This window comes from Prionailurus bengalensis, chromosome X, assembly GCF_016509475.1.
Source record: "Prionailurus bengalensis isolate Pbe53 chromosome X, Fcat_Pben_1.1_paternal_pri, whole genome shotgun sequence".
Taxonomy (NCBI): Eukaryota; Metazoa; Chordata; class Mammalia; order Carnivora; family Felidae; genus Prionailurus; species Prionailurus bengalensis.
In genome coordinates, this window is record NC_057361.1 from 83,186,422 (window position 1) to 83,209,567 (window position 23,146).

A 23,146-nucleotide genomic window follows, 5' to 3' on the forward strand; every position below is an offset into this window, starting at 1 on the left:
AGGAGTAAACAAATGTGAGAGACTACAACTTCAAAATGACTGGCTTGCCAAGTAAAAGTACATATTAAATTAAAGGGAATAAACTTTAAAATTTCCAAAGTTCCTGAATTCACGCTACATGTTTTTCACATTCAAAAATGTAATACATATTCAGACAGAAGCGAAAGTCAGGCATACAGTTGTTTTGGTTTGGGATAGGGGATTTTGGGAAGTCCAGGTTAAGAGTAAATCTGCAAAGTTTTATTTTCAGGAAAACAACCAAACATGGTGACCCTGTCATTTTTTTATTTGTCAGGATGGAAAGTGGTGTTTTTTCCTACCTGATTCTGGTATGCAAGGTTTATGGGCATAGAGCAAAGTGGTAGTTTTGCCTGCCCTCACAGTGTTTGTTTTGCTTATCAATATTTTTCAAGACATACTGTGTGTGTGTGTGTGTGTGTTAATATGTCTCCAGAGTATCATACAGATTAATAAAAATAACTTCCTTTCCAAACCCCTTCCTCACCAAGTATTCCTTGCCAGCCCTGTGCTGCTAAAGAGCAAGGCCCAGGCCTAGCACTAGCACTGGAAGTTCCAGCTCTAAATCCAGCCTTCCTTCAGCTCTCTATCTTCACCAGGGTCAGGAGCTTCAAATTCTTCTAGCAAGCATCTCAACCTCAGGGGCAGAATATTCTACCATCCATGCTGCAGGGCTGCGGCAGACAGGTTGACTACGTGGTCACGTGAAGCTGGTGGTGGGTCACGTGACCACGTTCTCACTTGCAGAAGCACAGAGGTGTGTCGCACTGAAAGGGGACTGGAAGGACATACACCTGACAACTGACAGATGGCCATGGGAGGAGTGGTAGAATGTTGGGCTGGGTGGGCAGGTGTCTCTCCATCCTGAAAACGGATCTCTCAGGCGACTGGAATTACAGCATTTGTTTTTAGAGGGCACAACCCCTCAGCCAGCGTCTGAGCCAGGCTCAGTCTTTTGCCCAGGAGCTCAAGAGGCAGGAAGTCATCCTGCAGGAGGCAAATATGGAGAAGCAGTGGTTGCTGTTGGAGGAGGTGGGTGCGAGGCTGGGAATGGCATCCATGGGACATGGTGGCTGAGAATAGGTCCGGTGCAGGAAGTCCCTAGGACCATCCTGGGTCTCTGCTTCTCTCACCTTCTGAACACCCCTCCCCCACTCCCAGGCTCCCCGCCCAGCCCAGCTGTGTGTGACTCCATTACTATGTGTCCGGTAAGGGAGGTGGACTCACGGAGGGAGTTGGCTTTAGGGGAGACCAGAGAGAGGAAATGGTGAAGTGACAATTCCTGAACACCCGTGGCGTTTTCTTTGAAAAGGCAGGGATGGGGACTAATGGGATCTATGATTTACGTTACCACACCCATCCTCTCACCTAGTTGGCACTCTTTCTATGCTTTCAAGTGGTCAGGATGGCTAAGCTCAATATTGGGGGTGAGTTGGGGTGGGGGATGAGAGGGGAACAAGATTGACTTTTACTCCAAGGCTCCAACTGACTGGAGATGTAAGAGCGGAATTAACCTCAATCCTGCCAGCTCTAATGAAGGTGAGAGGCAACACACTTAAGAGGAAAGAACCTAGGGGCCCCTGGGTGGCTCAGTAGGTTAAGCCACTGACTTCGGCTCAGGCCATTATCTTGGGTTCATGGGTTCAAGCCCCACATCAGGCTCTCTGCTGTCCTCCCCAAGCCCACTTCAGATCCTCTGTCTCCCTCTCTCTGCCCTCCCCAGCTCGTGCTCTCTCTGTCTCTCAAAAATACATTAAAAATTATATATATATGTATATGTATATATATGTGTGTGTGTGTATATGTATACACACACACACATATATATACATATATATATAATTTTTACACACACACACACATATATATATATATATGAATTGGTAGCTTCAGTATGGACTAAATGTAAAAAAAAAAAAAAAAAAGAGGAAGGAACCTAGATGCTTTGGGGTCTTCACATAGGATTTCTTATTGGTAATCCAGCAAGCTTCTCAACTCCCAAGAGGACCCCTGTATCTCATCTGGGGCAGCAGTGTTCTTGAGGTCTGCCCTGGATATAAGGTTCTGAAAGGGCCTAGATCCATTGTACTCCCAACAGCTCCCTCCCATCTAGGGATGCAAAGGTAAGTGCTCTGTCTGCTCTGTCCTAGGTCCGTCCCTTTCCCATCCTGAGACTTAGAGGAATGTTTCTAGGAACCACCTATAGAAACCATTTTATGGATGGTCCCACAGGTTCCCCTCTGTCAACCTTCACTTTTTTTCTTGTTTTTGTTTTCTGGGCAAAGCTTTAGACTTGGTGATTTACAGCTCTCCTTTGTGGCACTTCCTTATTTTTCCTTATCTCTTTTGGTCAGAGCTCAGAACTGTGAAAGAGCCACAGGATACCAAAGTTTTTTTAAGGAAAACACAGTTAGGAAAAAATAAATTTTATTAATTCCATTAATTTCTCTATTTGCACATTTTCCAGACTTGAAGCCAGTTGATACATAGAGATCATTCTCATTCTTTACAGCTGCATAACACTCTCTTGTGCCACTACCGTAATTTGTTCAATCACTCTGTATGTGGACATTTATTTCCAATATCTTGCTGTTATAATTAATGGTAGTATAACCTTACGCAAATGTATTTTTGGATGGTTAGAGTTCTGTCTTCAGGACATATTTATAGAAATGGGGATGGTGGATCAAATGATAGTTATGTGCAGTGTAGTTTTATTAGGTAATCCCAAATATCCCTCCAAAGAGGTATTACACATTTTCACACCCACTAGCAATGTATGAGAGTGCCTGTTCTCCTTCAGCCTTGCCAGTTAACTTAATATCCTTTTAATATTTGTAGAATATCTACTGATGTCACCTCTCTTGTTCCTAATGTTAGTAATTAGGTCTTCTGTTTTTTTTTTTTTCATTATCATTGTGGCTAATATATTACCAGAATCCCACCAAGGGCCAACCTTGCAAGCAGACCTTTTTAGGCTAGCAAATTCAGGTCTGATGTGTTAACTCTTCTACACATTTGGTGAATGGTGTTAGAACAATTACCTAGTCATTTGGGAAAAACAAAGTTAGATGAGACTCCAATACATATGAGCAAATTCCAGGAAAAATAGGTATCTTAAATATTTTAAAAGATATGGGAGGTTAAAGAGAAAGAAACACTTATTTACCTAGAATAAATATTCTCTTGTGTTATGTAGAGGAAAATGGACATAGATTCTTATGTAGAGGAAAGTGGACATGGATTCTTTCCATGTAATACCAGTATCTTTTATTAAATAGTCTGCCCTACTCCAATGGTTTCCAATGTCTCCTTTGTAGTGTATGGAGTTGGTTTCATATATGTTTCTCAGGTAAATGCTCTCTGGTGTTAGAAATATACAGGTTTGTTTATTGCAGTTTATAGTAAGCATTGAGGGTTATCTGAAATGTTATATCCATAATTCACATATGTGATTGGATTCTCCAGTTAATTTTATCATTTTATCATATCTTTATTTTTTTATTATAAAATTTATTGTCAAATTGGTTTCCATACAACACCCAGTGCTCGTCCCAACAGGTGCCCTCCTCAATAACCATCACCCACCCACCCCTCCCTCCCACCTCCCATAAACCCTCAGTTTGTTCTCAGTTTTTAGGAGTCTCTTATGTTTTGGCTCCCTCCCTCTCTAACCACTTTTTTTCCTTCCCCTCCCCCATGGTCTTCTGTTAAGTTTCTCAGGATCCACATAGGAGTGAAAACATATGGAATCTCTCCTTCTCTGTATGATTTATTTCACTTAGCATAACACTCTCCAGTTCCATCCACGTTGCTACAAAAGGCCATATTTCATTCTTTCTCATTTCCACATTAATTTTATTATATCTTTAATATGATATCATTATATTGACTTCTTTGAAACTCTTGGAATTTCAAAATAGGAAAGTGTGTTGGCAAGGCCAAAAAATATGTCTCTGTGTTGCCAAAGCCATTTTGTTGTCTTTCATGAAGACTTTCATGATGGTGCTTATTACCTATATGACTTTTTAAAGAATCAACAATTTCTGTACCTAAACCATACCAGATTAGAAGCTGATTTTCCTCACATAGAAAATTAACATCCATTTATATCGGGTAAGCTTATAATTAACAAAATCACAAGGCTTATATAAAATCCAGAGTATCAGTTTACTTATTTGTACAGAGAAATAGCAACATCAGAGGAAATAAAATAATATAATCCAGTGAATTTTCTCACTGTACAACTGTAGGAAATTAAAATCAAAATCTAAAGGTCAATTAACTTGAATTTAAAAGCACTTTTTTCATATATATATTTTTTTTTGAGAGAGAGAGAGAGAGAGAGGGAGAGAGGGAGAGAGGGAGAGCATAAGTTGGGGAAGGGCAGAGAGAGGGAGGGAGAGAATCTTAAGTAGGCTCCACACTCAGCATGGTGCCTGATGTGGGGCTCGATCCCACGATCATGACCTGAGCCTAAACCAAGAGTCGGACGCTCAACCAAATGAGCCACCCCATTCATATTTAAAGTGTTTTAAAGTTTGTTTTAAGGCTAGAAGATAAGATTACTCTTGTTTTAAATTTTTTCAAAAATTTTTCCACCTTTATTTAAATGAATTGACAAAAAAACATTGTGTAAGTTTAAGGTGTACAATGTGATTATTTGATATACATATATATTGTGAAATTATTACCACAAATTTGTTAGTTAACATCCATCACCTCACTAGTTACCTTGTGTGGTGTGTGTGTGTGTGTGTGTGTGTGTGTGTGTGTGTTAATAACATTTAAGATCTACTGTCTTAGCAAATTTCAGTTTATAATACACTATTGTTAACTAAAGTCATCAGGCTGTACGTTAGATCCCCAGGACTAACTCATCTGATAACTGCAATTTTGTACCCTTTGAACTACATCTCCCTGTTACCCGCACCTACTTGGCAACCACCAGTCTACTCTGTTTCTGAGTTTGACTTTTTTAGACTCCACATATGACAACATACAATGTTCGTCTTTCTCTGACTTATTTCACTTAGCATAATGTCCCCAAGGTCCATCCATGTTGTCTCAAATGGCAGGATATCCTTTCTCATGGCTGAATATTATTCACATTTGTAATGTAAATATTATTTACATTTTCTTGATTCATTTATCCATAAGTGCATAATTAAGTTGTTTCCATGTCTTGGCTATTGTGAACAATACTTCAAAGAAACATGGGAGTGCAGATATCTTTTTGAGATAGTGACTTCATTTCCTTTGAATATATACCCAGAAGTTGGATTCTTGGGTCATATGGTAGTTCTATTTTTAAGTTTTTTGAAAAGCCTCCAGTTTTCCATAGTGGCTGTTCCAATTTACATTCCCACCAACAGTGCAGAACAATTCCGTTATCTTCACATTCTTGTCAACACACATATCTCTTGCATTTTGATAATAGACATTCTAACAGATGTGAAGTGAGATCTCACTGTGGTTTTGATTTGCATTTCTCTAATGGTCAGTGATGTTGAGCATATTTTCAAGGACCTGTTAGCCATTTATATATCTTCTGAGGAAAACAGTCTATGCAGATCTTAGGCCCATTTTAAAATCAGATGATGATGATGATGATGATGATGATTACTATTCAGTTGTATTGTTTCCTTATATATTTTGAATATATGGTTTGCAAATATTTTCTCCCATTCTGTATGCTGTGTTTTCATTTTGTTTATCATTTATTTTGTTGTGCAGAAGTTTTTTAGTTTGATGTAGTCCTAATTGTTTATTTTTGCTATTGTTCCCTGTGACTTTGGCATCATATCCAAATATATAGTTGCCAAGATCAATATCCTTTTGTTTTCTTGTAGGAGGAACTTCAGGTATTAAATTTAAGTCTTTAGTCCATTTTGAGTCAATTTTTGTGAATGGTGTAAGATAGGGGTCAACCTTCATTCACTGTCATGTGAATATCCAGTTTCTCAGTACAATTTATTGAAGAGAATGTCTTTGCCCCATTGAGTATTCTTGGCATTCTTGCCAAATATTAGTTCACCATCTATATGTGAGTTTACTTCTGGGCTCTCAATTCTGTTCCATTTCTCTATTTGTATGATTTTATGACACTACCTTGATGTTTTGATTATTTAGTTTTGTAATAAAGGTTGAAATCAAGAAATGTGATGTCTCCAGCTTTGTTCTTCTTTCTCAATATTTTTTTGGGTATGTGAAGTCTTCCGTGGTTTCATGCAAATTTTAGGATTTTTATTATATTTCTGATAAAATTCCATTGGAATTTTGATAGGGATTACATTTAATTTTTTTATCAACGTTTATTTATTTTTGGAACAGAGAGAGACAGAGCATGAACGGGGGAGGGGCAGAGAGAGAGGGAGACACAGAATCAGAAACAGGCTCCAGGCTCTGAGCCATCAGCCCAGAGCCTGACACGGGGCTCGAACTCCCGGACCGCGAGATCGTGACCTGGCTGAAGTCGGATGCTCAACCGACTGCGCCACCCAGGCGCCCCAACATTTAATTTATATATCGCATTGTGTAATGTGTGTAATATGGACATTTGAACAATATTAATTATTCTGCTCAATAAACACAGAACAGTTTTCTATTTGTTTCTTCTTCAATTTCTCTTACCAATATCTTCTAGTTTTCAATATACAGATCTTTCACCTTAAATTTATCGCTAAATATTTTGTTGTTTTGATGGTATTGTAATTTGAGATTATTTTCTTTGTTTAACAGTTTGTTGTTAGTGTATAGGAACACAACTAATTTTTCTTTATTGATTGTATATCCTAAAGCTTTAACGAATTTTTTCCAACAGTTTTTTGGTTGAGTCTTTAGGATTTTTTTAATTTAGTTTTTTTTTCTTTTTAATTTACATCCAAATTAGTTAGCATATAGTGCAACAATGAATTTGGGAAGAGATTCCTTAGTGCCCCTTACCCATTTAGCCCATCCCCAATCCCAAAACCCCTGCAGTAGCCCTGTTTGTTCTCCATATTTATGAGTCTCTTCTGTTTTGTCCCCCTCCCTGTTTTTATATTATTTTTGTTTCCCTTCCCTTATATTCACATGTTTTGTCTTTTCAGGTCCTCATATGAGTGAAGTTATATGATTTTTGTCCTTCTCTGACTAATTACACTTAGCATAATACCCTGCAGTTCCATCCACGTAGTTGCAAATGGCAAGATTTCATTCTTTTTGATTGCCGAGTAATACGCCATTGTATATATATACCACATCTTCTTTTTTTTTTGAAGGTCTAAGAAATTTTATTTTATTTTATTTTTTTTAATATATGAAATTTATTGTCAAATTGGTTTCCATAAAACACCCAGTGCTCATCCCAAAAGGTGCCCTCCTCAATACCCATCACCCACCCTCCCCTCCCTCCCACCCCCATCAACCCTCAGTTTGTTCTCAGTTTTTAACAGTCTCTTATGCTTTGGCTCTCTCCCACTCTAACCTCATTTTTTTTCCTTCCCCTCCCCCATGGGTTTCTGTTAAGTTTCTCAGGATCCACATAAGAGTGAAACCATATGGTATCTCTCTTTCTCTGTATGGCTTATTTCACTTAGCATCACACTCTCCAGTTCCATCCACGTTGCTACAAAAGGCCATATTTCATTTTTTCTCATTGCCACGTAGTATTTAATTGTGTATATAAACCACAATTTCTTTATCCATTCATCAGTTGATGGACATTTAGGCTCTTTCCATAATTTGGCTATTGTTGAGAGTGCTGATATAAACATTGGGGTACAAGGGCCCCTATGCATCAGTACTCCTGTATCCCTTGGATGAATTCCTAGCAGTGCTATTGCTGGGTCATAAGGTAGATCTATTTTTAATTTTCTGAGGAACCTCCACACTGCTTTCCAGAGCAGCTGCACCAATTTGCATTCCCACCAACAGTGCAAGAGGGTTCCCGTATCTCCACATCCTCTCCAGCATCTATAGTCTCCTGATTTGTTCATTTTGGCCACTCTGACTGGCGTGAGGTGATACCTGAGTGTGGTTTTGATTTGTATTTCCCTGATAAGGAGCGACGTTGAACATCTTTTCATGTGCCTGTTGGCCATCCGGATGTCTTCTTTAGAGAAGTGTCTATTCATGTTTTCTGCCCATTTCTTCACTGGGTTATTTGTTTTTCGGGTGTGGAGTTTGGTGAGCTCTTTATAGATTTTGGATACTAGCCCTTTGTCAGATAGGTCATTTGAAAATATCTTTTCCCATTCCGTTGGTTGCCTTTTAGTTTTGTTGGTTGTTTCCTTTGCTGTGCAGAAGCTTTTTATCTTCATAAAGTCCCAGTAATTCACTTTTGCTTTTAATTCCCTTGACTTTGGGGATGTGTCAAGTAAGAGATTGCTACGGCTGAGGTCAGAGAGGTCTTTTCCTGCTTTCTCATCTAAGGTTTTGATGGTTCCCTGTCTCACATTCAGGTCCTTTATCCATTTTGAGTTTATTTTTGTGAATGGTGTGAGAAAGTGGTCTAGTTTCAACCTTTTGCATGTTGCTGTCCAGTTCTCCCAGCACCATTTGTTAAAGAGACTGTCTTTTTTCCATTGGATGTTCTTTCCTGCTTTGTCAAAGATGAGTTGGCCATACGTTTGTGGGTCTAGTTCTGGGGTTTCTATTCTATTCCATTGGTCTATGTGTCTGTTTTTGTGTCAATACCATGCTGTCTTGATGATTACAGCTTTGTAGTAGAGGCTAAAGTCTGGGATTGTGATGCCTCCTGCTTTGGTCGTCTTCTTCAGAACTACTTTGGCTATTCGGGGCCTTTTGTGGTTCCATATGAATTTTAGGATTGCTTGTTCTAGTTTCGAGAAGAATGCTGATACAATTTTGATTGGGATTGCATTGAATGTGTAGATAGCTTTGGGTAGTATTGACATTTTGACAATATTTATTCTTCCAATCCATGAGCAGGAAATGTCTTTCCATTTCTTTATATCTTCTTCAATGACCTTCATAAGCTTTCTATAGTTTTCAGCATACAGATCTTCTACATGTTTGGTTAGATTTATTCCTAGGTATTTTATGCTTCTTGGTGCAATTGTGAATGGGATCAGTTTCTTTATTTGTCTTTCTGTTGCTTCATTGTTAGTGCATAAGAATGCAACTGATTTCTGTACATTGATTTTGTATCCTGCAACTTTGCTGAATTCCTGTATCAGTTCTAGCAGACTTTTGGTGGAGTCTATCGGATTTTCCATGTATAATATCATGTCATCTGCAAAAAGTGAAAGCTTGACTTTCTCTTTGCCAATTTTGATGCCTTTGATTTCCTTTTGTTGTCTGATTGCTGATGCTAGAACTTCCAGCACTATGTTAAACAACAGCGGTGAGAGTAGGCATCCCTGTCGTGTTCCTGATCTCAGGGAAAAAGCTCTCAGTTTTTCCCTGTTGAGGATGATGTTAGCTGTGGGCTTTTCATAAATGGCTTTTATGATCTTTAAGTATGTTCCTTCTATCCCGACTTTCTCAAGGGTTTTTATTAATAAAGGGTGCTGGATTTTGTCAAAGGCCTTTTCTGCATCGATTGACAGGATCATATGGTTCTTCTCTTTTCTTTTATTAATGTGATGTATCACGTTGATTGATTTGCAAATGTTGAACCAGCCCTGCATCCCAGGAATGAATCCCACTTGGTCATAGTGAATAATTCTTTTTATATGCCGTTGAATTCGATTTGCTAGTATCTTATTGAGAATTTTTGCATCCATATTCATCAGGAATATTGACCTGTAGTTCTCTTTTTTTCCTGGGTCTCTGTCTGGTTTAGGAATCAAAGTAATACTGGCTTCATAGAATGAGTCTGGAAGTTTTCCTTCCCTTTCTATTTCTTGGAATAGCTTGAGAAGGATAGGTATTATCTCTGCTTTAAACGTCTGGTAGAACTCCCCTGGGAAGCCATCTGGTCCTGGACTCTTATTTGTTGGGAGATTTTTGATAACCGATTCAATTTCTTCGCGGGTTATGGGTCTCTTCAAGCTTTCTATTTCCTCCTGATTGAGTTTTGGAAGAGTGTGGGTGTTTAGGAATTTGTCCATTTCTTCCACGTTGTCCAATCTGTTGGCATGTAATTTTTCATAGTATTCCCTGATAATTGTTTGTATCTCTGAGGGATTGGTTGTAATCATTCCATTTTCATTCACGATTTTATCTATTTGGGTCATCTCCCTTTTCTTTTTGAGAAGCCTGGCTAGAGGTTTGTCAATTTTGTTTATTTTTTCAAAAAACCAACTCTTGGATTCGTTTATCTGCTCTACAGTTTTTTTAGATTCTATATTGTTTATTTCTGCTCTGATCTTTATTATTTCTCTTCTTGTGCTGGGTTTAGGCTGCCTTTGCTGTTCTGCTTCTAGTTCCTTTAGGTGTGCTGTTAGATTTTGTATTTGGGATTTTTCTTGTTTCTTGAGATAGGCCTGGATTGCAATGCATTTTCCTCTCAGGACTGCCTTCGCTGCATCCCAAAGCGTTTGGATTGTTGTATTTTCAGTTTCGTTTGTTTCCATATATTTTTAATTTCTTCTCTAATTGCCTGGTTGACCCAATCATTCTTTAGTAGGGGTTCTTTAACCTCCATGCTTTTGGAGGTTTTCCAGACTTTTTCCTGTGGTTGATTTCAAGCTTCATAGCATTGTGGTCTGAAAGTATGCATGGTATAATTTCAATTCTTGTATACTTATGAAGGGCTGTTTTGTGACCCAGTATATGATCTATCTTGGAGAATGTTCCATGTGCACTCGAGAAGAAAGTATATTCTGTTGCTTTGGGATGCAGAGTTCTAATTATATCTGTCAAGTCCATCTGATCCCATGTATCATTCAGGGCCCTTGTGTCTTTATTGACCATGTGTCTAGATGATCTATCCATTTCTGTAAGTGGGGTGTTAAAGTCCCCTGCAATTACTACATTCTTATCGATAAGGTTGCTTATGTTCATGAGTAATTGTTTTATATATTTGGGGGCTCCTGTATTCGGAGCATAGACATTTATAATTGTTAGCTCTTCCTGATGGATAGACCCTGTAATTATTATATAATGCCCTCTTCATTTCTTGTTACAGCCTTTAATTTAAAGTCTAGTTTTTCTGATATAAGTATGGCTACTCCAGCTTTCTTTTGGCTTCCAGTAGCATGATAAATAGTTCTCCATCCCCTCACTCTCAATCTAAAGGTGTCCTCAGGTCTAAAATGAGTCTCTTGTAGACAGAAAATAGATGGGTCTTGTTTTTTTATCCATTCTGATACCCTATGTCTTTTGGTTGGCGCATTTAATCCATTTACATTCAGTGTTATTATAGAAAGATATGGGTTTAGAGTCATTGTGATGTCTGTATGTTTTATGCTTGTAGTGATGTCTCTGGTACTTTGTGTCACAGGGACCCCCTTAGGATCTCTTGTAGGGCTGGTTTAGTGGTGACAAATTCCTTCAGTTTTTGTTTGTTTGGGAAGACCTTTATCTCTCCTTCTATTCTAAATGACAGACTTGCTGGATAAAGGATTCTCGGCTGCATATTTTTTCTGTTTAGCACACTGAAGATCTCGCGCCAATTCTTTCTGGCCTGCCAAGTTTCAAAACAGAGATCAGTCAGGAGTCTTATAGGTCTCCCTTTATATGTGAGGGCATGTTTATCCCTTGCTGCTTTCATAATTTTCTCTTTATCCTTGTATTTTGCCAGTTTCACTATGATATGTCGTGCAGAAGATCGATTCAAGTTACGTCTGAAGGGAGTTCTCTGTGCCTCTTGGATTTCAATGCCTTTTTCCTTCCCCAGTTCAGGGAAGTTCTCAGCTATAATTTCTTCAAGTACCCCTTCAGCACCTTTCCCTCTCTCTTCCTCCTCTGGGATACCAATTATGCGTATATTATTTCTTTTTAGTGTATCACTTAGTTCTCTAATTTTCCCCTCATACTCCTGGATTTTTTTTATCTCTCTTTCTCTCAGCTTCCTCTTTTTCCATAACTTTATCTTCTAGTTCACCTATTCTCTCCTCTGCCTCTTCAATCCGAGCTGTGGTGGTTTCCATTTTGTTTTGCATTTCATTTAAAGCGCTTTTTAGCTCCTCGTGACTGTACCTTAGTCACTTGATCTCTGTAGCAAGAGATTCTCTGCTGTCCTCTATACTGTTTTCAAGCCCAGCGGTTAATTTTATTACTATTATTCTAAATTCACTTTCTGTTATATTATTTAAATCCTTTTTATCAGTTCATTAGCTGTTGTTATTTCCTGGAGATTCTTCTGAGGGGAATTCTTCCGCTTGGTCATTTTGGATAGTCCCTGGGGTGGTGAGGACCTGCAGGGCACTTCCCCTGTGCTGTAGTGTATAACTGGACTTGGTGGATGGGGCCGCAGTCAGACCTGATGTCTGCCCCCAGCCCACTGCTGGGGCCACAGTCAGACTGGTGTGTGCCTTCTCTTCCCCTCTCCTAGGGGCGGGATTCACTGTGGGGTGGCGTGGCCTGTCTGGTCTACTTGCACACTGCCAGGCTTGTGATGCTGGGGATCTGGCGTATTAGCTGGGGTGGGTAGGCAAGGTGCACGGGGGCAGGAGGGGCAGGCTTAGCTCGCTTCTCCTTTGGTGATCCACTTTAGGAGGGGCCCCTCTTCCGTGGGCCTCTCGTCTGCGCTTGGCTCTGGAGACTCCGTTCTGCTAATCCTCTGGCGGTTTTCTGGGTTATTTACGCAAATGTAGGTGGAATCTAAGTGATCAGCAGGACGCGCGGTGAGCCCAGCGTCCTTCTACACTGCCATCTTCCCTCTCTCCTCGCCAAAATAATTTCATTGAAATGAGGATTATTTTCAGTTCCCCATATAGGGCGATCTGGAGAGGAGAGCTTGATCCAGCGAGACCAGATAAAATGTTCTAACAAAACCTCCAGAGTAATTAACAGGCGTTATCTACCCAAGGAATGGAACAAATAGGAAGTTCATGTTCTAAGGAGCTGCCTTGTTTGTGCCAGTAGCCCCACACTAGCTCTTTATTAATTGCACCACCTGGGATACTGATAGCGAACTGAGCTTTGGAACATTTCAGGCCTGGAATGGAATGCAGTTTTTACACAAGTGTCTTGTGGTTCAGAAATCCGATTTCACAGCTTATCTTCCGTTAGATGAAAGTGTTTACGGTGTGTCTGGAGCTGGAGTAAGTTCCTGCGGGTGCCCAAGAGCAGGGGCCTCCTCTCTCCTCTCATTAATTTGCTGATGCCTAACTGCACTGACGCAGCGGTGAGATACCGGGGAGAGAGCTATACCACATCTTCTTTATCCATTCATCCATCGATGGACATTTGGGCTCTTTCCATACTTTGGCTATTGTTGATAGTGCTGCTATAAACATTGGGGTGCATCTGTCCCTTCAAAACAGCACACCTGTATACCTTGGATAAATGCCTAGTAGTGCAATTTCTGGGTGGTACGGTAGTTCTATTTTTAGTTTTTTGAGGAACCTCCATACTGTTTTCCAGAGTGGCTGCACCAGTTTGCATTCCCACAAAAAATGCAAAAGAGATCCTCTTTCTCCACATCCTTGCCAACATGTGTTGTTGCCTGAGTTGTTAATGTTAGCCATTCTGACAGGTGTAAGGTGGAATCTCATTGTGGTTTTGATTTGTATTTTCCTGACGATGAGTGAAGTTGAGCATTTTTTCTTGTGTCAGTTAGCCATATGGATGTATTCTTTGGAGAAGTGTCTAGTCATGTCTTTTTCCCATTTCTTCACTGGATTATTTGATTTTTGGGCATTGAGTTTAATAAGTTCTTTACAGATTTTGGATACTAACCCTTTATCTGATATGTTGTTTGTAAATATCTTCTCCCATTCTCTCAGTTGCCTTTTAGTTTTGCTAATTATTTCCTTTGATGTGCAGAAGCTTTTTATTTTGATGAGGTCCCAGTAGTTCATTTTTGCTTTTGTTTGCCTTGCCTCTGGAGACGTGCTGAGTAAGAAGTTGCTGCGGTCAAGATCAAAGAGGTTTCTGCCTGCTTTTTCCTCGAGGATTTTGATGGCTTCCTGTCTTACATTGAGGACTTTCATCCATTTTGAGTTTATTTTTGTGTATGGTGTAAGAAAGTGGTCCAGGTTCATTCTTCTACATGTCGCTGTCCAGTTTTCTCAGCACCACTTGCTGAAAAGACTGTCTTTATTCCATTGGATATTCTTTCCTGCTTTGTCAAAGATTAGTTGGCCATACGTTTTTGGGTCCATTTCTGGGTTCTCTATTCTGTTCCATTGATCTGAGTGTCTGTTCTTGTGCCAGTACCATACCGTCTTGATGATTACAGCTTTGTAGTATAGCTTGAAGTTGGGGATTGTGATGCCTCCTGCTTTGGTTTTCTTTTTCAAGATTGCTTTGGCTATTCGTGGTCTTTTCTGGTTCCATAAAATTTTAGGATTATTTGTTCTAGCTCTGTGAAAATGCTGGTGTTATTTTGATAGGGATTGCACTGAGTATGTAGATTCATTTGGGTATTATAGACATTTAAAAAATTTTTTTTCAACATTTTTATTTATTTTCGGGACAGAGAGAGACAGAGCATGAATGGGGGAGGGGCAGAGAGAGAGGGAGACCCAGAATCGGAAACAGGCTCCAGGCTCTGAGCCATTAGCCCAGAGCCTGACGCGGGGCTCGAACTCCCAGACCGTGAGATCGTGACCTGGCTGAAGTCGGACGCTTAACCAACTGTGCCACCCAGGAGCCCCTAGACATTTTAACAATATTTGTTCTTCCTGTACAGGAACATGGAATATTTTTTCCATTTTTTTGTGTCTTCTTCAATTTCTTTCATAAGCTTTCTATAGTTTTCAGTGTATAGATTTTTCACCTCTTTGGTTAGATTTATTCCTAGGTATTTTATGGGTTTTGGTGCAATTGTAAATGGGATTGATTCCTTGATTTCTCTTTGTGTCACTTCATTGTTGGTGTATAGGAATGCAACTGATTTCTGTGCATTGATTTTATATCCTGCAACTTTGCTGAATTCATGAATCAGTTCTAGCAGTTTTTTGGTGGAATCTTTTGGGTTTTCCATGTAGAGTATCATGTCATCTGCGAAGAATGAATGTTTGACCTCCTCTTGGCCGATTTGGATGCCTTTTATTTTTTTGTGTGTGTTGTCTGATTGCAGAGGCTAAGACTTCCAATACTATGTTGAATAACAGTGGCGAGAGTAAACATCTCTGTCTTGTTCCTGACCTTACGAGGAAAGCTCTCAGTTATTCCCCATTGAGGATGATATTAGCGTTGGGTCATTCTTATATGGCTTTTTATGATCTCCAGGTATGATCCTTCTATCCCTACGTTCTTAAGGGTTTTTATAAAGAAAGGATGCTGTATTTTGTCAAATGCTTTCTCTGCATCTATTGAGAGGATCATATGGTTCTTGTCCTTTCTCTTATTGATGTGATGAATCATGTTAATTGTTTTGCGGATATTGAACCAGTCCTGCATCCCAGGTATAAATCCCACTTGGTCATGGTGAATAATTTTTTTTAATGTATTGTTGGATCCACCTGGCTAATATCTTGTTGAGGATTTTTGCATCCATGTTCATCAGGGAAATTGATCTATAGTTCTCCTTGTTGGTGGGGTCTCTGGTTTTGGAATCAAGGTAATGCTGGCTTCATAAAATGAGTTCGGAAGTTTTCCTTCCATTTCTATTTTTTGGAACAGCTTCAAGATAATATGTGTTAACTCTTCCTTAAATGTTTGGTAGAATTCCCCTGTGAAGCCATCTGGCCCTGGACTCTTGTGTTTTGGGAGATTTTTTATTATTAATTCGAGTTCCTTACTGGTTATGGGTCTGTTCAAATTTCCTATCTCTTCCTGTTTCAGTTTGGGTAGTGTATATGTTTCTAGGAATTTGTCCATTTCTTCCAGATTGTGCATTTTATTAGCATATAATTGCTCATAATATTCTCTTATTGTTTTTCTTTCTGCTCTGTTGGTTGTGATCTCTCCTCTTTCATTCTTGATTTTATTTATTTGGGTCCTTTCCCTTTTTCTTTTTGATCAAACTGGCTAGTGGTTTTTCAATTTTGTTAATTTTTCAGTGAACCAGCTTCTGGTTTCATTTATCTGTTCTACTGTTTTTCTGGTTTTGATAGCTTTAATTCCTGCTCTAGTCTTTATTATTTCCTGTCTTCTTCTGATTTGGGGTTTTATTTGCTGTTCTCTTCCAGATCTTTAAGGCATAATGTTAGGTTGTGTATCTGAGATCTTTCTTCCTTCTTTAGGAAGGCCTGGATTGCTATATACTTTCCTCTTACAACCACCTTTGCTGCATCCCAGAGGTTTTGGGTTGTGGTGTTATCATTTTTCCATATACTCTATGATTTCCTCTTTAACTTCTTGGTTAGCCCATTCATTCTTTACTAGGATGTTCTTCAGTCTCCAAGTATTTTTTCCCTTTCCAAATTTTTTCTTGTGGTTGATTTCGAGTTTCATAGCATTGTGGTCTGAAAATATGCACGGTATGATCTCAATCTGTTTATACTTGCTGAGGACTGATTTGTGTCCCAGTGTGTGGTCTATTCTGGAGAACATTCCATGTGCACTGGAGGAGAATGTATATTCTTCTGCTTTAAGATGAAATATTCTGAATATATCTTACAAGTACATGTGGTCCAGTGTGTCATTCAAAGTCACTGCTTCCTTGTTGATTTTTTGTTTAGATGATCTGTCCACTGTTGTGAGTGGGGTGTTGAAGTCTCCTACTATTATGGTATTACTGTCGATGAGTTTCTTGATGTTTGTGATTAATTCATTTTGTATTTGGGTGCATCCACATTTGGTGCATAAATGTTTACAATTGTTAGGTCTTGGTGGATAGACCCCTTGATTATGATATAATGTCCTTCTGCATCTCTTGATACAGTCTTTATTTTAAACTCTAGATTGTCTGATATAAGTATGGCTACTCTGGTTTTCTTTGTTGACCATTACCATGATAGATAGTTCTCCATCCCCTTACTTTCAATCTGAAGGTGTATTTAGGTCTAAAGCGGTTCTCTTGTAAACAGCATATAGATGGATCTTGTTTTCTTATCCATTCTGTTACCCTATGTCTTTTGATTGGAGCATTGAGTCCAATGACACTTAGAGTGAATACTGAAAGATATGAATTTATTGCCATTATGTTGCTTGTAGACTTGTGGTTTCTCGTGGTGTTCTCTGGTCCTTTCTAATCTTTGTTGCTTTTGGTATGTATGTATGTATGTATGTATTTATATTTTCATCTATTCTCTCTTAAAATTTCTTGCAGGGTTTTTTAATGTTCACAAACTCCTTTAATTTTTGTTTGTCTGGGAAACTTTTTATCTCTCCTATTTTGAATGACAGCCTTGCTAGATAAAGAATTCTTGGCTGCATATTTTTCTGATTCAGCACATTGAATATATCCTGCCACTCTCTTCCGGCCTGTCAAGTTTCCGTGGATAGGTCTGCTGCAAACCTGATCTGTCTTCCCTTGTAGGTTAGGGACTTTTTTTCCCTTGCTGCTTTCATGATTCTCTCCTTGCCTGAGTATTTTGTGAATTTGACTATGATATGCCTTGTTGATGGTTGGTTTTTGTTGAATCTAATGGGGGTCCTCTGTGCTTCCTGAATTTTGATGTCTGTGTCTTTCCCCAGGTTAGGAAAGTTTTCTGCTATGATTTGCTCACATAACCCTTCTACCCCTATTTCTCTCTCTTCCTCTTCTGGGACCACTATGATTCTGATGTTGTTCCTTTTTAACGAGTCACTGATTTCTCTCATTCTTAAATCGTGCTCTTTTGCCTTAATCTCCCTCTTTTTTGTGTTTTTCATTATTTTCCATAAATTTGTCCTCTGTATCACTCATTATCTGTTCTGCCTCATCCATCTTTGCCGCTGTGGCATCCATCCATAATTGCAGCTCAGTTATAACATTTTTTATTTCATCCTGACTAGTTTTTACTTCTTTTATCTCCACAGAAAAAGATTCTAATCTATTTTCTACTCCGGCTAGTATTCTTATTATTGTGATTCTAAATTTTGCTTCAGACATCTTGCTTGTATCTGTGTTGTTTAAATCCCTGGCTGTCATTTCTTCCTGTTCTTTCTTTTGAGGTGAATTCCTTAATTTTGTCATTTTTTTTAATTTTTAATTTTTATTTTTTATAATGTTTTTCAAATTTATTTATTTTTGATAGAGACAGAGTGCGAGCATCAGCTGGGGAGGGGCAGAGAGAGAGGGATACACAGAATCCGAAGCAGATTCCAGGCACCAAGCTGTCAGCACAGAGCCTGACACAGGGTTTGAACTCATGAACTGCGAGATCATGACCTGGGCTGAAGTTCGATGCTTAACCGACTGAGCCACGCAAGCACCCCAGTCGTTTCCTCATTTTGAAGGGTGAAAAGGAATTAACGAGGTAGAAAAAAAATAAAATTAAATAAATTAAAATTAAAAAAATATTAAAATTAAAAAGTTAAACACACACACACACACACACACACACAAATCGAATAAATGATGCTATATCCCAGCTGTGTTTTGGTGTGGGTGTTGAAAGTGGCTTTGTAGATTAGAGAAAAAAAGGGTGGGGGGAGAAAACCAATTAAAAAAAACAAAACATAATAAAACAAAACGACAAAAAAAGAAATCATTTTGAAATTTGAAAAAATGCATACACTGAAGTAGACTAAAATGAAATGATGGGAATAAAATAGAATTTGAAACATTTTACACAAAAGTAAAGAATACAGTAGAAAAAACTAAAGACAAATATTTTTAATAAAAATTAAAAATGAAAATGAATTGTTTCCCTTTCTGTATTCAAGAAAAAAATCAAACGAAAAAAAGAATAGATAAAAAGAAAAAAAGGAAATCGTATGAAAATTTGAAAAAGTGAATACACTGTAGTAGACTAAATTAAAGTGAAGGAAGTAAAATAGAATTTGAAAAAATTACATAAAAATGAAAAATATAGTAAAAAATTTAAATAAAAATAGTTTTAATAAAAATTGAGCATAAAAGTGATTTTTTTCTCTTGCTCTATTCAAGAAAAAGAAAATAAATGAAAAAGAGTAAACAGTCAAAGAAAAAAAGGAAATCATTTGAAAATTTCAAAAACTGAATACAATGAAGTAGACTAAAGTAAAATGATGGGAGTAAAATAGAATTTGAAAAATTTTACACAAAAGTAGGAAATACAGTAAAAAATTTAAAGAAAAGTATTTTTAATAAAAATTGAAAAATTAATTTTTTCTCTTTCTGTATTCAAGAAAATAAGTGAAAAAGAGAAAAAAAAGAAAATTGAATAGATGGACCTGCTAACAGATATGACTGAAATTATATCATTTAGATATAATAGAAGTCAGACTATGAAGCACTTTATAGTCCATAAACTAAGCAGGCAGTGAGTCTTGTGTTCCTGAAGAATGAGGTTTGCCCAGTTAGGCAGGGCTTTGTGTAATGGCTTCGTTCTCCACTAGATGCCGCTGCTAGCCTACTGGGGTGGAGTGTTGTCACATTTGTAGTTGCACATGTACATGTGCAGGAGTGGTGAAAATGACATCACCCAGCTACCCAGTCTCTAGTATCGGAACTCTTTTCTTCCCGATCAGCAATCATGCACCTGTCCTTTGTCTTCAGCTTTCATCCACTCCCTGCTTTTACACACTCTGTGACCAAGCACCAGGTAGTACCTCTCTCCCGAGTTTTGTCTCAGATGCAGCTATTTTCCCTGGCCCCTTACTTTGAGGGACTGTGGCTTTGGCTCATTCCGCCCCTCTGTGGAGGGTCTCACCAAGCAATGGCCGAATGCAGGCTGCACACAGGAATGCTTGCTGGACCCTGCTGCTGGTGGTGCCCCGCGACTGAGGCCAGGTGCCAGCCCACCCCAGGAAAAGTTCGTTAAATAGTGTAGCAGCATTTCAGAGACGATGGAAAATCACAACACACATCTGGCACCAGGCTTCACCCTTAATGACCTTGTTCCAGCACCAGCGAATGTGGCCATTATCTGGGATCTGCTGGGACCAGGTGGCCTCAGTCTCTACCAAATGACCTTTCAGGAGTGGAACCACTTTTCCCTGTGTGGCCCAAGAACCTCCCAGACCCCACTCTGCTCCTGGGGATTATCCTTTTCCACAAGAGCGCCACCAGGTATCGAGCTGCAGAGTTGCAGTCTCTGCACTCCCCTTGTTTATAGTCTTAATGGAATTTAAAACCTTTCCTTTCGCCTTTCTCCTGTCTCCCTTTTTAGTTTAGTCCCTGTTGCTGTTTCCAATTTTCCACTTTCCCTCCAGCTGCTTTTGGGAAGGGATGCTTTTCCTGTATTCTCCCCCACCCCATCTCTGTTCTCTCCACCCGCAAAAGCAGCTCTGTGCCCTCCATGGCTTCTCTATCCCCAAGTTCACCTCTCCACACTGCATACCTGCTGAATTCTGTGGTTCTCATTGTGCAAATTGTTGTGTTAATCCTCAGATCAGTTTTCTAGGTGTGCAGGATGGTTTAGTGTTGGTCTGGCTGTTTCATGGACACGAGACACACAGCAAACCTCCATGCTGTTCTGCCATCTTGGCTTCCCCCACATCTTTACGATTTTTTAAATATAAAGTTATTTTATGTGCAAACACAGATAAGATGCGCACTTATTCCTTTCCAATTTAGATGCCTTTTCTTTCTTTTTTTTTAAATTCTGACACAGTGTTACATTAGTTTTAGATGTACAACATAGTGATTGAACATCTGTATACATTATGCTATGCTCACAAGTATAGCTACCATTTGTCACTATACAATGCTATTAGAATACCACTGACCATATTCCCTATTCTATACATTTTATCCTTGTGAATGATTCATTCCGTAACTGGAAGCCTGTATCTGGCACTCCCCTTTTCCCATTTTCCCCCTTCCCCTCTGGCAACTATCAGTTTGTTCTCTATAACTATGGGTCTGTTTCTGATTTTTGTTTGTTTATTCATTCATTTTTAGACTCCATACATAAGTGAAATCATATGGTATTTGTCTTTGATTTATTGTACTCAGTGTAATACCCTTCAGGTCCATCCATGTTGTTGCAGATGTCAAGATCTCATCTTTTTAATGTGTGACCAGATCCCATTATATATGTGCATACACACACACACACACACACACTACATTTTCTTCATCCATTAATCTATTGATAGATACTTGGGTTGCTTCCAAATCTTGGCTATTGTAAACAATGCTGCAATACACATAGGGGTGCATATATCTTTTCAAATTACTGTTTTTGTTTCCTTTGGGTAAATGCCCAGTAGTGGAATTACTGGATCACATGGTAATTATTTTTTATTTCTTTGAGGAACTTCCATACTGTTTTCCACAGTGGCTGCACCAATTTACATCCCACCAACAGTGAACAAGGGTTCCTTATTCTCCACATCCTCACCAACACTTATTATTTCTTATCTTTTTGATTCTAATCATTTTGGCAGGTGTGAGGTGGTATCTCATTGTGGTTTTGATATGCTTTTCTCCTATGATTAGTGATGGTAAATGTCTTTTCATGTGTCTTCCATATGTATTTCTTCTTGGGAAAACATGTATTTGGGCCCTTTGTTCATTTCTTAAATAGATTATTTGGTGTTTTGGTGGTGAGTTATATAAATTCTTTATATATTGTGGATATTAACCCCTTATGGTATATAATGTTTGCAAATACCTTCTCCCATTCACTAGGTTGTGTTTTGTTTTGTTGATGGTTTCCTTCACTGTGCAAAATCTTTTTATTTTGGTAGTCCCAATATTTTTGCCTTTGTTTCCCTAGCTTGAGGAGATATATCTTGAAAATGCTGGTAAGGCCAATATCAAAGGAATTACTGCTTATGTTTTCTTTTAGGAGTTTTATGTTTTCAATCTCACGTTTAGGTCTTTAATCTATTTTGAGTTTATTTTTGTGAATGCTATAAGAAAGTGTTCCAATTTCATTTTTGGCATGTAGCTGTCCAGTTTTCCCACAAGCATTTATTAAAGAGACTATAGTTTCCCCATTGTATATTCTTGCCTTTTTTGATATAGATTAATTGACCGTATAAGCATGAGTTTATTTCTGAGCTCTCTATTGTGTTTTATTGGTTTGCAGGTGTATTTTTATGCCAGTACCATACTGTTTTGATTACTACAGTTTGTAGTATATCTTGATTTCTGTGATTGTGATACCTCCAGTTTTTTTCTTCTTTCTTTAAGATTGCTTTGGCTACTTGGGGTCTTATGTTCCATACAAATTTTAGTATTATTTTTTCTAGTTCTGTGAAAATGCAGTTGGTATTTTAATCGGGGTTGCATTGATTCTGTAGATTGCTTTGTGTAGTATAGACATTTTAACAGTATTAATTCTTCCAATCAATGAATATGGAATAATTTTCTATTTGTTAGTGTCATCTTTAATTTCATCAGTATTTTATCATTTTCAGATTACAGGTCTTTCATCTTCCAACTTAAGTTTATTCTTAGGTATTTTCTTCTTCTTGGTGCAGTTGAGAAAATGGAATTGTTTTCTTAATTTCTTTTACTGCTACTTTGTTATCAGTGTATAGAAATGCAACCATTTTGTGTGTACTAATTTTGTGTCCTATGACTTTACTGAATTCACTTATTACTTCTGATAGTATGGGGGGATCTTTAGAATTTTCTGTATATAGTATCATGTCATCTGCAAATAGTGACAGTTTTACTTCTTCTTTACCAATTTAGATGCCTTTTATTTCTTTTTCTTCTCTGCTTGCTGTGGCAAGGACTTTCAGTACTATGTTGAATAAAAGTAGTGAGAGTGCACACCCTTGTTTTTTTACCTGATGTTAAAGGAAAAGTTCTCAGGTTTTCACCATTGAATATGAAGTTAGCTGTGGTTTTGTCATATATGACCTTTATTATGTTGAGATATGTTCCCTCTAAACCCAGTTTGTTGAGAATTTTTACTATTAATGGGTATTAAATTTTGTGAAATGCTTTTTCTGCATCTACTGAGATGATCATATAATTTTAATCCTTCTTTTTTTAATGTGGTATATCACATTGATTTGCAAATATTGAAGCAAACTTACATCCCCAGAATAAATCCCACTTCATTGTGGTGAATGATTCTTTTAATATAATATT

General features: G+C 38.2%; 1 pseudogene; it reads left to right on the forward strand.

Annotated features, from left to right (window-relative positions):
- The first annotated feature begins 1,423 nt into the window (after nt 1-1,423).
- LOC122477112 overlaps nt 1,424-23,146 on the forward strand; it is a 43,656-nt pseudogene continuing 21,933 nt past the window's right edge.